This window comes from Lagenorhynchus albirostris, chromosome 1 (genome assembly GCF_949774975.1).
Source record: "Lagenorhynchus albirostris chromosome 1, mLagAlb1.1, whole genome shotgun sequence".
In the NCBI taxonomy this organism is placed as follows: domain Eukaryota; kingdom Metazoa; phylum Chordata; class Mammalia; order Artiodactyla; family Delphinidae; genus Lagenorhynchus; species Lagenorhynchus albirostris.
This window is the reverse complement of record NC_083095.1, coordinates 171009942-171024238: the sequence shown is the minus strand read 5'-3', so window position 1 is coordinate 171024238 and position 14297 is coordinate 171009942. Positions and strand designations below refer to the sequence as shown.

The following is a 14297-nucleotide window of genomic DNA, read 5'->3' as shown; positions in this document are numbered from 1 at the left end:
AATTTTTGAAGATTCTCTAAGGTGACAGAGGTGATGGTGCCCATCCTTTATCTTCTCTGCCATACCCAGCTCTCCCCTCCCCCACTTCTGGCATCCAGATGGGTCACTCTACTTCCTCCACAGGCTCTGCATGGAAGCCAGTCCTCCATGGTTGGCTGGACCCATCTCCTCCAAGAGCTTTGGAAATCTAAACTCTTGGTTCACAATTCTAACAAGCCCTTCCTATCTACATCTTCTCTTGCCTGCAACTAATTTGATGGCATCATGCTCTCTGGTCTTAAGCAGTGACAGATGAAGGCTGAACATTCCTTGAGAAAATGGTACCGGTATAAAATCCCAAAAGTGAAATTTAACATGAAAAGAGAACAAATTATCATTCATACTGTCCTGCATAATCTGGGTAAGACTTGCATTTGCAGTCATTATCAATGAAGTAGAATAATAATGTTTGAGATAGTCTTTGGAATTCAGTATTCATGGAGAGCAGAATGAATGATGTACTGTCATGAGTAATTATGTATCCAGCATTAAATAATTAAAATTGTATAACTGCAGAGACAAGAAGGTATTTTTTGTTAAAGTTCCAAATAGCCATGGAATTGTGAGTAACAACTATGTTATCCCTTGCTCTGTGGTAGGAGATAAGAAATTGGCCAGAAACAGCATGTTGGACAATAAAGAACATGAAGAGATTACTGTTGGATCTGACCAAGAAGAGATGGTACTTGGACACCATGAAGAGTATTCACATGCACTAATAATACAATAAACAAATATTTCAACACCTCTTCTCTACCCATTATTCTAAATAATCAATTAACCACTATACCTCACATGGGTTCCTCAATTTTTAAAATATATTTTTCTCCTCAAATTATATATACAGACCAGGGTTCTGCCAAAAATATTTGTATGAGGCCCCTATACCACTAAGAGTAGTCCTGTTTGTACATGTTTTTGATTTTCTCTGGTGCCTACTTAGGAGAGGGATTGCTAAACTGTAGCGTATGCATACACCTGATGGTTTTCTAGAATGGCCACATCATTCTAAACTCCCGTCAGCTATGCTTGTGGTTCTACAACATCTTCACCATTATTTATCATTTATATTTTTACTAGGATAATTGGTTTAAAATGATAGCTCATTGTTCTAAGTTGTGATGTGTTGATTACTACTACAGTAAAGCATCTCTTTTAATAATTCTAGGCCATTTGGCATAGGATGTAAACTCTCTTTTCTTCTTCTGCTACATTCTCCCAATAGGAAGTAGCCTCACCCACAACCATTGATCTAATCACCATCATGATTCAGGATTTTACCAACTCTATACCCCCAGATCTTTCTTTTGGGTTCTACACTGAAGTAGCTTACTGACTGCTTAACATTTTCATCTACATAGCTCACAGGAACTTAAACTCAAAAAAGCCAAAACAGAACTAATGATCATTCCTCTCCAAACCTACTTCTGCAGGTTCCCCATTTGGTAATCCAATCATCACCTACGTAGTGATTCAAGCCAGAGACTGGTATATTCACATTTAATCAATAGTAAAGTCCTGTTGAGTATATTGCTTAAATATCTTTTGAAGCAGCATGGCTTTCTCCATTTCCACTTTTCTGACCTATTCTAAGAAACCACCAACCTTCCTCTCCCATATTATCTCAGAAGTTTACTGAATGGTCTTTCTACCTCCAGTCCTGCTCCCTGCCAAACCATTTTCCATTCTAGCCAGCGTGACCTGTTAAAAGTGAAAATCTATTCATTTAACCTCTCTGTCTAAAATCCTTGAATAGCCTCCTTCCATATCATTTATAACAAAGTTCCATGGGCTCAATGAATCCTGTAAGACCATGGGTTTTTCTGGGTCAGCCTCATCTCATGCTACTCTTTTCCTCACTTCCTGCACTCCAGCTTGCAAACACAATGTTCCTCCTTAGAATCTAGGTAAATACTCTTAGCTCTACCCTGAGTGACTTCCTCCCTGTGACGGATTAAATATGCCATATTTTTCTTCTCCTTCCTCCCTTTTAGAGGCAGAATTGAAACTGTGCTAGCATATAAATACTTTGAACAATCTGAGGTAGCTCTGGGTCTAAACCTTAAAACCTGGTTACTTTTACTTTTTTGTGGTTTTTTGAGTCCTGAGTTGCCATCTAAGAAGTTAGACTTTATGGAGAGAGCATACGGAAAGGCCACATAAAGAATCAAGACTCTGCAACTCCATGGAAAGAGAGAGACACCCAGCCATCCTAGCGGACGCCAGCCTTCAAAACATCCATTACCTAAGTGACAGCTTAGATATTCCAGCCTTATAGAGACCATTACTGGAGTACCAACTGACATCACATGGAATGGAAGAATTACCCACCTGAGCAGTCAGTCACACAATCATGAAAGATACTTTTGTTAAAAAATAATTACTTCTGTGAAACTACCAAGTGTTGAAGTGATTTGTTAGGCAGCAAATAGAGTTGCCTTGTCAGAAGCAAGGAGTATTATGACAATGATTAAGGTATTCTGTAAATGCATAGATAGTGATTTTGGCAGAAGCATTTCCAGCAGGTAAGGCAAATCCATTTCTAGAGTAAGTGACTATTCCAGTGAGAGTAAACAACTTCCTCTTTCATGATGGAAGTGGTCAAGAATAATCTTCCTGCCTTAAGTGGCTGGCTGGTGACCACCAGGTACCATAACAGACATATGCTGGCTAAAGAAGATCCTGTGAGTTGATCAATGTCTTCCCTATACAAATGTATTAACTGAATCTACATTTCTGCTGTAAAATGAGAAATATAAACACCCTTAGAACATGGCATTTTAGAAGTATAAGTGAAATCTAGTAGATTGTTCTAAAGCCTGAACATCTCATTTAAATAAAGCAAACATTTAACCTCCACATTAGACATTTAAACAGGGCCCCAATAAATCAATTTCCTCATTTGTTTTGTATGTCATTGAAGTATTCAGCTATAATCTGGCATACATACTTCTGGGATGCCGGGTTATAGAGAATTCTGAACTGTTAAATAAATAAGAGGGTCAACTTATATTCTAAATTCAGCCTTTCAGAATTCTTTTATTTTCAGAGTTTTGCTTGAGCAGGAAATTCTTTTACCCCCTTTCATATGGAAATTATTTCCACAATATGCACCATCAATATTCATCAAGTATCACACCAATTAACAAACCGTGAATAATCTGTAACAAAAATTTAATGCATGAAAACCCACAAACATCTAGGTGGCTGTTAATAAGGCTATGTTTGAGGTGGTAATCACATACAAATTTAATTTTAAATATACTTCCCTTAAGGAAGGGGTATCAATGTTAATTTAAGAATTTAATTTGTATGTTGTTTTAATAAAATGTCTTTCAAGGAATGTAGAAAAACATCATGCCAGGAACTTTGCTTATCAACCCAACATTGAATTTTCTTTTATGGAATGGAAATAAACTATTCCCTTTACATAACTTTATATAACTCCTTTGTGAAGTTAACATAACCCTATAGTATCTTAGTATGAGACAAGTAACACAAATTCTTGAATATATGCTTCATAAAATGATTAATTTTGAGATTAGTAGTAAAAGGGCATTTTATTTTCAGTTTTAAGGAATATTAAAGTACAGTCAAGTCACTTTGAGATTGATCATTTCTAGAAGTGAGGTTACACTGATTTTCAAATTTATATACAGTCTAATCAGCTTTCCAAACTTAGTGTTTCAAACTGGCAACTATTAATACAGATAATTTTTGTCTTTTCTTGTCTGAACTTGATGACATAGGAAGAAGGAATGGCAACATCTCCTAAACAATGAGAATACCAAGGTCCAGATTTACATAACTTTCCAAACAACTAGTGAAATTTCTGAATGCAAAGCTAGGACTAGATTATGTTTCCTTATCCTTACTATTTTTCTTTACCCTCTCATTAAAAGAATAAAGTAAAGCCAATAAAAGCGGAGGAGATGAAATTATGAAGACACAAGCAAAAGTTAATTACGTTGAAAATAAAGATATAATAGAAAGGATCAACATGAAAGCTAATTTTTACAGACTAATAAAGTAGGTAAATCTTTGGCATGACAGACCAAGGATCAAATAACAACACAGATAAAGTATATTAGAAATGTAAAGGAGGATTAATTATAGCTAGTATTGATGACAGCAGTTTTAAATATTGCAAGAGAAAATTTTTTTAAAAATCCTTATGACAAATTTGAAAATAAACAAAAATTGCCATTTCCTAGAAAATATAATTTACCAAAGCATACTGAAGACACAGAAAACCTGAAGAGATGTCTCATGATTAAAGATAGTCAACCCGTAGATAATAATTTACCCTTCAAAAAAAAAAACAAAAAAATCAATGAAAACAGTATAGGTCCATATGGCTTTTTAGACATCTTCTACCAAATACTGAAGGGAGAGATAATTCCAATATTGTGTAAATTCCCAAGAGTAGGGGAAAAAGGGGGGAGACCACGACTTCAACTCATTTTATGTAGCTAGTTAACTTAGCAAAATAAGGTATGTATGAAGAAAGAAAATGACATTCCAGTAATATCATTCATGAACACAGATAAAAAAATCCCAAGTAATTACTGGCAAGCCAAATCCTGCAATGTATATTTGGAAATATCAATTAGCTATTTTTTAATCTTTTCAGAGATTCTTTGTCTTTTCCCTAGAGCATTAAGTCCATTTGCATTTATTTGACTTCTGATTTATTTCTACCATTGTATTAAATAGTTCCTACTTGTCCTGATTTCCCGCCCCTTTTTCGTTCTTCCTTTCTTGTGTTCTGACTGAATATTTTTTCTTTTCTATGGTTTTCTATTTACTTGTCCCTTTATTTTTCTTTTCCTTCTCACCTTTTCTTTCTTGTTCTCTTACTGATTATGTCAATTTTCTTCTTTGATTTCCCTTCATGTATCTGGAAGTTGGAGGCTATAATTTTCTACAAATTTTTAGCATAGTCTAATTTATATAGGTATCTTTACTCCCCTCTCAACTAGTTCAAGGACTTTAGAAAGCTGTAGCTCCAATCGACCCCCCTTGTAATTTACATAATATTGTGATCTGGTATTTTAGTCATCTCCTGTCTTTTTAATTTTTTTTCTTTCAAAGATTTACTGTTTGATATAGTCAATGTTTATTTTGAATTCTCTAAACATTTTTCAACATCTTTGTTCAACATTCTTTTTTACTTTAGACTTTCCACCTGAAGTCATTTTCTTTGTGCCTAAGGTGTTTCCTGTATGATTCCCTTTACTGAAGCTGAAGGTCTGTTGATAGTAAATACCTCTCAGTCTTTGTCGAAATTTGTTTCACTCTCATAATAGAAAGATATAGGCAGACCTTGGAGATATTGCGGGTTTGGTTCCACAGCACCTCAATAAAGCAAATATCACAATAAAGCAAATCCTTCCTGCCTGGATTTTGTTTGGATTCTATGATTTCAAGATTGGTGAATTTCATCAATTCTAGGCAAATTCTTAGCTACTATATTTTAGAAATTGCTTTGTCCCCCTTCTCTTTTAAATTTTCTTTGGCACACTGATTATATATTATTTTTTAAATTCTGACTTTTTGTGTTTTAACCTTTTTTTCTTACTTTTCCATCTCTTTGTTTTCCTAGATTTTTTTTTTTTAGCCATACTCCTTTTGGGTTATATCCTTCAGCTTACTAATTCTTTTGTCATATATGTTTATCAGGAATTTAATCCAGCCACTGAGATTTTACATTTTATTTTTTTATTCCTCAGAGTTTCATTTCTGCTTTTAAAGTAGTTTCATAATCTTCTATAGATTCTATTTTTCAGTCATATTTCCAGCTTTTCTGTTATATTTTTATATGTATAAATGTAGTTATAACTACATATACCTTTAGTTTTTCAAAATATTTTGTTTCTGAATGGTTGTTGAAATTTCTGGATATATTCTGTATATCATTTATTTTTCTCTTATACTTTATGTTTCTAGGAAATGGGCTACATTCTAGGAAAATTATGTGATATTCTAGTTCATTGATTGGTTTTATTACTGTTTCTTTTCAACAATTCAATTCAACTGAGATTTTTATTTTGTAAACATGTATAAATTTCCACATTTCACACAAATCTCAGAAGGATATCAGGTAAACTTATTGTGGGGTATTCAGTTTGCAGTAAAAGCATGATTTTCTTGGGTGTCATTTTGTTACCCCTCTTTAATGGTATTTGTTTTCTGACTCTTGGTTACCATGTTGTATTTCTCTGTGAGATCCACCTCACCAAGTTTAGCTGAGGTTGGTTCTGACTTCAAGAGATTGCATCTGATAAGCCTGATAGAAAGCCTGCCTTGGACGTGCAGCTCCTTCTCCCTCCTTGGAGTCTGCAGTGACCTGGGCACTGCTTTAGCTCTGCACCTGAGTCACAGCCAGTGCCTGGTCCTCTGTGGACTCATTGCCCCCTGCTCAGTCTAAATGGGTGGAGGCTGAATAAATCGATGGCTTATTGTCAGACTACGATTCCCCTTAAGTTTCAACATGGTCCCTCCTGCTTCTGCTCCAGGTAACTTCGAGCTTTGAGCTTCCCTGAAACTTCTCCTAAGCTCTTCCTCTTCCTGCATGAGTTTGGATTTTTATTTTCTTCACTCTTGCTTCTCTGTGATTCTGATATCACTCCATTTCTAGTTCTTAGGAATTCCTCAGAAATTGTCTTCCACCAAGGTCTTTCCTTGTTTTCCACTGTGCCTATGACTTTATTTTCTTAAACATAATTTATTACCTGACATTTCACAGAGATTTTGGTGGGAAGAGAAATTAGGTACTAGGGTTCACTTTACCATTTTTTCTAATCTCATCTTTTGACTTTTTTAAATTTCTAGTCTCTCATTTGTTTAAATAAAATTATCACTTTAATGACTCCATAGCATTTGATATGTTGCTGCATTGTGGTTTATTTAAACATTCCCTACCATTTGACACCTCAACTGTTTTACTAATGTAAATACTACTAGAATGGATATACATAGAGAGATATACATTTTTACATATCCATAATTTACTTCCACAGAAACATGCTGAAAATGGAATTACTATCTAATACCCTTAAAAAAAAAATTGAGAGGGTTGTTTCTACAGTGGCCAGTGGATGTCAAATTTAAAGTTTAAGATAATGCTGTGGGGTTTTGCTCAGTCTCCTGTAAAGAGATGCAGGAGCCTCAATTTTGGGTGCTTTTGCTGTCAGCCTATCTGTAATGCTGATTAGGAACAAATGACTGATTTCACCATGCTAAGTCTAACTAAGTTTCACACTAAGAAGAAAAAGTAACACTTCTGCCAGCTGTTTCAAAAACAGCTTATGTGCTATATATAAGTAAAGACTGAAAGGAGATGTCATCACTTCTATTTTTATACTTGATTCTACTAATGCTATTTCTGCATCTATAGTTAGCAGAATATGTAACTAGAATATGTATAATCTATCAACGCATGTAAATATATATGTATGTATGTTTGTATATTATGGACTGAATGCTGCTGTCTCCCCGAAATGCATCTGTTGAAGCACTAACCTCCGATGTGGTGGTATTTGGAGATAAGGCCTTTGGGAGGTGATTAGATTTAGATAAGGTCAAAAGGGAGGGACACTCAAGATGGGATTAGTGCTCCTATGAAAAGAGAAACCAGAGAGCTTGCTCACACCTCTCTTCCCACCATGTATATAGATTGTATATATAGATCAGAGTGAGAAGGCTGCTTTCTACCAGCCAGGAAGAGAGCTCTCATTAGACCTCAACTATGCTTGGACTTCCAGACTTCAGAGATGTGAGACACAAATTTCTGTGTTTAAGACACTCAATCTATGGTATTCTTTAAAGCAGCCTGAGTTAAGACAGATTTTGGTGCTGAGAAGTGGCGTGCTGCTGTAATGAATACCAAAACATGTGGAATTGAATAATGAACAGAGGCTGGGAGAATTTTGAGTTGCATACTAGGAATATGGATGTTAAGGGCGAGGACTCAGATGCAAGTGAGAACCATGTTATTGGAACATGGAGGAAAAATGATCCTTGTTATAAGGTGGCAAAGAACTTGACCGAACTGTGTTCTAATCTTTTATGGAAGGTAGCACTTGTGAGTGATGAAACTAGATATTTAGCTAAGATTTGTATGCAAAGTATTGCAAGTATGGCTTCGTTCCTCCTGATCACTTACAGTAAAATGTGAAAGGAGAGAGATGAATTGAAGAAGGAATTGTTAAGCAAAAAGGAACCAGAACTTGAAGATATCAAAATTTTCAGCTTCTCCATATTGCAAAAAAAAAAAAAAAAATGAGAAAGCTGGTTCTAAAGAGAATACTAAGGGTGTGGTTGAAAATGATTTGATAGGGCTTCCCTGGTGGCACAGTGGTTGAGAGTCCACCTGCCGATGCAGGGGACACGGGTTCGTGCCCTAGTCCGGGAAGATCTCACATGCCGTGGAGCGGCTAGGCCCGTGAGCCATGGCCGCTGAGCCTGCGCGTCCAGAGCCTGTGCTCCGCAACGGGAGAGGCCACTACAGTGAGAGGCCCGCGTACCTCAAAAAAAAAAAAAAAAAAGAAAGAAAATGATTTGATAAAGAGATCATGGTGTGACTCATGAATTTAATAAGCCAAGAATAGAGATGGGGTTATACCAGCAGAGACACTGCCAGTTTGAACTAAAGTGGGGAAGAAGATGGGACAGGATAAAGGAGGGCAGTCAGACTTTGTGGAGTTTACAGGTGGGATTGTAGGGCTATTCAGCTGTGAATGTCAGCTCTCCCTCAAGAAGGGAAGAAGGATCCCAAAGGTGATTGAGAAATCATGTGGGTTACCACTCCCACCAGAAGCACAGAGTTCACAGGCCCGGGGCCAGGGGGGAGGGCCAAGTCTGCCGCTGCCACCTTGATTTCAGGTGTGTGCACAGAAACACATGAGCCGGGCCCTGGGGGTGATGCTGCTGCCCCACTGGACCTGGAAAGCAAAGGGGATTACTCTCCAGCCCTAAGACCTAGTGGAATTTGCCTTCCTGCATTTTGGACTTGCTTGGGACCCCTCACCTCTCCCTTCTTTCTTATTTCTCTGTTTTGGAATGGGAATGTCTACCCTATGATGGCCCCTTGTATTTTGGAAGCACATAACTTGTTTGCTTTCACAAGTTCACAGCCGGAGAGAAATTTAACCTCAGGATGAATTGCACCTCATGTCTCCCCCGTATCTCATTTTAGATGATATCTAGATGAGACTTTGACTTTAGATGGATACTAGAATGAGCTAAGACTTTTGGGGCTGTTTGTTGGGATAGAATGAATGTATTTTGTGTATGAGAAGCATACAAATTTTGGAAGGCCAGGGGCAGAGTGTTATGGACTGAATGCTTGTGTCCCCCCCCCACCCCCAAATGCCTGTGTTCAAGACCTAACCCTTAGTATGATGGCATTTGGAGATGGGGTCTTTGGGAGGTAATAGGGTTAGATGAGGTCATAAGGGTGAGACCCTCTTGATGGGATTACTGCATCTATAAGATGAGATACTAGAGAGATTTCTTTCCTGTTCCTACGAAGAGGCCATTTGAGCCCCCAGGAAGAGGGCGGCCACCTACGGCAAGCCAAGAGAAGGCCTTGGAACAAAACATACCTCATGGCACCTTGATCTTGGACTTCCAAGCCTCCAGGACTGTGGGAAATAAATTTCTGTTGTTTAAGCCACCTAGTCAGTGGTATTTTGTTGTGGCAGCCCAAGCAGACTAATATAGTATGTGCGTGCACACACACACACACAGAGACATACTTTTTTCTTTGACCCAAAATGGAAAGGTTCACAGATGCAACCTGATAAATTTTAATCCAAACATTGAACTTTACAAGCCAAAGATTCTTTCCTTCAGATCTCTAAGAAATCTTTGAAAAAATGGTCTGTTTCTTCTTGATTCAGATCCTGGGCATTGGTAGCTCCAGTATTCCAAGGTTGCTACCAAATAATTTGGCCTGCATGTGACTATTATTAAATATTATTAAATCCTTCCTGCCTTCATATGGGGCCCTTAGTAATAACTTTACATTTCTTTGGTTCTATTTTCCGTTAGTATTATGAGAAGTCTCAGAATTTTGGTGACGTAATGGCCTATTTTTTATCCTTGTCCCATGAGAATATTATCATTTGTTAAAAGATTTTTGGCTTACATGGAAGATTTCCACACCTGCATCCAGCCCTTCTCCACTATTTTCAGAAAGTTCTTTATTTAACAGAAACAAATTGATGAATAGGTCTGTAAATATAATGATATCTCCAATCATTGTGCAGTACGTGTCACATTATACTCGGATTAGGGGGAAAAAAAACATAGCACTATCCCAACAGGAAGATTTTCTTAGATGAAATCACAAGTAAAGAAGAAATGCAGCTTACAATGGGGCAGAAGATTAAGTATGGAATATATTTAGAATCCAGTTCTCAGCTGGACTCCTGCATCTGTAATGTACTAGCTATGTAACTTTGAGTGAGATTCCTAACTTTCCTGACTTTAATTTTGTGATCTTAAAATGGGAATAATAACATCATTCCTTAGGGTCATAAGGAAGATAAATACACTTTATGTGAAGTCCCTAGATGGACTCATGGCCCTTTGCTGGTCCCAAATGGCAAATTGTGCAGTGTTATTATTATTGTCATTACTCCTGTTACTACTGTCACTATTGTTTCCATCTCTACCTCCAGCCCTTGCAAAATATGGACCAATTTTTATATCTACTGCTTACGTGCTCTGAGAGTCATTAATTGCACAGGGTTTTCAGTCATATAGAATTGGGCTACTTTCTTAGTTCTTTCATATTCTGACCATGTGATTATGAAAAAACTGCTCATCCTCTCTGCACCTCAGTTTCTTCATCTGTGAAAAACAGAACAACAGCATCTCCTTGTACATCACTGTGAGGACTGAATACAATAATGTCTGTATGTATATGTATATGAAGCACTAACAATTGTGTCTCCAAAGTAAAGGCTTTCAGTAAACTATAGTTTGTACTAGAAATGCTTAATATTATTAATTTTATGATAAATCCAAAAAGAAAAGAAAACAAGCAAGAATTTCTGGCAAAAGCCATTTAACTTCTCCTGCTTTGTCCTATACCTGTCTGTAGCACAAGATTCTCTCTCTTATACCCAAGCCCCAAATTATTTTCTTTGTTTGCTGCATAAGGGAGAGATGTTACAGGGAGGAAATCAAGCAAATAATGCAACTAGACAAGGCTGTTAAAATGCACACCCCTAAACACATTTTTAAAAGAGATACTAAATAACCCATTGTCCCCAAAGAAAAGAAAAGCAAACAGATAGATCACAACATACGCCATGAAAAAAGTCCCAAAGTGAAAAGGTAGTTATATAAAGAGCTAGTGAACAATATAAGTACTATAAATACATACAAAATTTCATCATTTGCTGTCTCACTGTTAGATGTACTCTCTCAGATTGTTCTCACGCATCTGTTCAAGACAAAGCCGCTGAGGCTCTTAAATTACAGCTCATAAAAACACACACTTTGGGTTGCAATTTTTAAAGTATTCAAATTTTACTTAAAGACAGTTTTATGTTCCTGGATTTGGAAGGCGATAACATATTTCCCATGATCAAACCACTCTTAAACATTAAAGACTTTACTGAATGTTAATTAAACCCAGAAAATATGTTGTAAAAAATTAAAATTCCAGACTCATTTAAACCACAGATATTTTAAAAGATAAAGAGGGTCTAGCAGGTGATAGTGAAAAATTAACTAGTGGGGATTTTTATTTTTGGTTTATTTTTTTATTTGCAACATCTTATTTGTAAGGACTCGGTATTGACGAATTTATCCAAGATGAGATTTCAACTCTAAGACTAGGTTAGATAAGTATTGCCCGGACCATCATATCTTATATCATGAGATAGTAAAAACTGTTCCTTTATAATTCTAGAGAATACTTGAGTAGTAATACTTATATACAGCAAATCTGTTCTACATTTTTCTTCATATAATCCTACCTCAAAGTTTTACATGATATTTTCCATTTTTAATAAAGCAGTTCCATTATTTTGTGTATGTTATTTTTATATATTTAAGGGAGAAGACTGGTTCTGACTTTTGTTCGGAAACCTGGTTGACAGAATAAAACTATTTGTAAATAGTAGACCACATATTATATTTTCTTCAGTAATCTATGTAAAAGTGGCATTGGTGAGGATCATAAGTCACAAATAATGAACTCCTTAGTACTGTTTGCAAGGGAACTCTCTGTTGCTTGCAACAGACCACCATAAGGAAGTTGAGTCTACAAACACAATCCTACATTTTTCAATTTTTCAGGAAGAAACAAGAAATACATTAACTTTTTTTCCTCCCTAAGGATTGGAAAGAAAACAGAGATGGGATATAGGAGATTGCTACTAGAAGCAGAAAAGCAGTCTTAAACATCCCTTGTCAAATGTGAATGGAGAATAACTCCAGAGATAATTAGAAATGCCAAGGATGAAAATTAATGTCTTCTTTCCAGTAAAATGCACTGTTTATATGCACTGTTTATAATCTATTGAAACCTTATATTGGCCATACATAGAAAGAACCTGATGGATTAAGACAAAGGGCACAGCCAGAAAGCTCAGAGCCTCAGGGAACATTGTAAGGAAGTCTCTGATGATCCCAGAGGATGGTCACAAGGGCACAAGTTGCATTGGCCTAAACACCCTTTTTCCAGTGATGTACTTGTGATTTTGTTCTTAAAATAACAGCATATTTTTAATGAATGAATTATAATCAGTATATAAGAAACTGATTTATATGCTATATTGCGCTTTCTCTGATATTCACATTAGTCAAAGAATTTAGATTGAGCCTCTTCAGAGCTGATGTCCTATTGTTTGGGGGCAAAACTCGGAAGTTTAGGCCAAGTGTCCAAAATAAAAATTGCTTTTGAAACCCAACATACTGAGATGGGTAACTTCTGAGTAGAGAACACTAGCATTTACTTCATTACTTTACAGACCAGCACTGTTTCATTGTCAACAGAACCTGCCTGGCGAAGTAGGAGCCCACTCTGCCCCTGGAGGGGCTATGGACCTTGCTTGCCTGGGGCCCATGGGAGAGATCGGTCCATGCAGTGAGAACAGCTCTGGCCACCACTGGTACCTGGGCGGTCAGAGGCAGCATCTGGAGGGTCAGCAGGGGGCATGGGAGCCCCCGGGGAGCTGGGTCTTGGCTCCCCCTGGCTCATCTGCAGGAGGCCAGTGAGGGCGATCAGCTCAGGCCCTCTGAGCCAGGCGGTGGAGCAGCCAGAGGATGGAGTGGGGAGGACCCAGGGGGACATAATTGGGGTTGGGAGCAGCAGCTTCAGAGAGCCCATCACCTGCTGAGGGCCCTGAGACAGGTACAGGGGAACACGCTGCCCACAGGGCAGCAGAGGGTCAGAAAGAAAGACATCTTCATAGCATATCACTGGGAACCCTGCATCCAGGGGCACCTGCTCTCCACTCTGATGTCCTGCTAGATGGGCCTAAGGCCTCTGCCTCACGCTGCTGCCTCGTACAGAGGCCAGAATGAGGGACGGCACAAGGTCTGGCCTGAGAAGGAGGTGCCTGACCCACAGCTGGGCCCCCGCACCAGACGAGGTCCCGCTTAAGCCTCATAGTTGGGGTCCCAGGGCGGTAGCAGGGTCATCTGGGGATAGGGGGGAACTGGGGTTCCCGGGGACCGCTTGGCAGCGAGGCCTGGTGGCGACAGAGGCAGCAGCTGCTCTTTCTGGATCCAGGAAGGCCTTCGGTATCAGGGCTGAGGATTGTCCGGTGGGGATGTTCTTGGCTCCCCCAGGGATTCCTCTCCAGAGTCCCTGGCCTGGCCGGGGTCGCTGACCGCCGAGGGGCCTTATTCCTCGGGGGCCTGCTCTTCACCCGGGCCGCGCTGCTGGGGGGCCCAGGGCAACATGCGGTGTCCGGGGGGAGGGCTAGGCAGGGCCCCACACTGCCCACCTCGCCCGCCTGGCCCCTCCCGGCTTCCACTTGGGCCCAGCCTCCCTCAGTGGCCCGTGCTGCCCTGCACGTCCCTGCCAGCCCAGGTTGCGGCCCACCTTGCAGGGTACTTCATTACTTTAATTATCCCCAAAACATACAATGTCCACAATGGGGACTTTTTTTTTTAAGGCACAGCCCCAAATGTTGCTGGAAATAATATGCCTATTAAACAGAAGACTTTGGAAAGCAAGGGACTGTTTCAAAAGACTGTTATGATGGGAATTCTGCCACTGGTACCCTGGA

At 38.7% G+C, this 14297-nt stretch overlaps 1 pseudogene; it reads right to left on the bottom strand.

Annotated features, from left to right (window-relative positions):
- Positions 1-13099: 13099 nt before the first annotated feature.
- LOC132504049 (histone deacetylase complex subunit SAP25-like) lies at positions 13100-13968 on the bottom strand (annotated as a pseudogene).
- Between the last annotated feature and the right edge of the window lie 329 nt (positions 13969-14297).